Raw genomic sequence first — 884 nt, 5'->3', positions numbered from 1 at the left:
CTCTCTCTCTCTCTCTCTCTCTCTCTCTCTCTCTCTCTCTCTCTCTCTCTCTCTCTCTCTCTCCATCCTCCCCTCATCTTCTGGCACGCGTGCAACTACCTGCTGTTCGCGATACGCACATGCGCCTGTTGAAGGTTCTGAAGGGGAGGCTATAGACGCCAATGAACCCTTTCTTTCGAAATTTATTTCAGTAAATATGAACAAAATTTCCCCGAAATCTCTTAAAGCTTGCGCTTCTTATTCTAATATAATTTTCAACACGCATATTCACGCGTTGTGCAACTAAATAATTAATTTACATGTATCTTATTATTATATATTTAATATTTATCAAAGTCGTCGACTTTTCTTCATCATCATGGCGGGAAATTTTTGTAAGTATATTTACGAAGAATATTTAATCCTTATAGTAATCATCTTTCATATTGTATTTTTTAGATGCGTCCCTGCGCTCGAGGAATGATCTGACAATCGCAGCCATGCAGTTTCTCATCCTGTCTGTTCTCCAGCCGACTCAGTGTTTCACTGCAGCATTATTTCGGGAGGCGAATAAAGGTAGGTAGGAAGGAACGAGCGAGGGATGGGATTCTTTGTTACTTTGTGAAATCGCCTAAGCCATTAAGAGGGAAAAACGTCGAAGAAGCGCTTGTTCCTCACGAAGAATGAAACCAAAAGCCAATCGCCGATTCATCTCCCTCGTTCTAGATTCCATCTTAAGAATATAACTTGTCCGCATTGCCGCGCGCTTGTAGTTGTAAACTGTACAGTGATTATTTGTGAAGACTGATAGACGAGTTGTAGTAGTACAGTTAATTTATCCTGCTTCCTTCCGGATTATAGTTTTCTTCAATGCGAGCGAAAGAGAGAAAATAAAGCTAGGATCT

Source organism: Atta colombica, unplaced genomic scaffold, assembly GCF_001594045.1.
Source record: "Atta colombica isolate Treedump-2 unplaced genomic scaffold, Acol1.0 scaffold38, whole genome shotgun sequence".
Classification (NCBI taxonomy): Eukaryota; Metazoa; Arthropoda; class Insecta; order Hymenoptera; family Formicidae; genus Atta; species Atta colombica.
The sequence above is the reverse complement of the archived record's forward strand: the minus strand, read 5'-3'. Positions refer to the sequence as shown.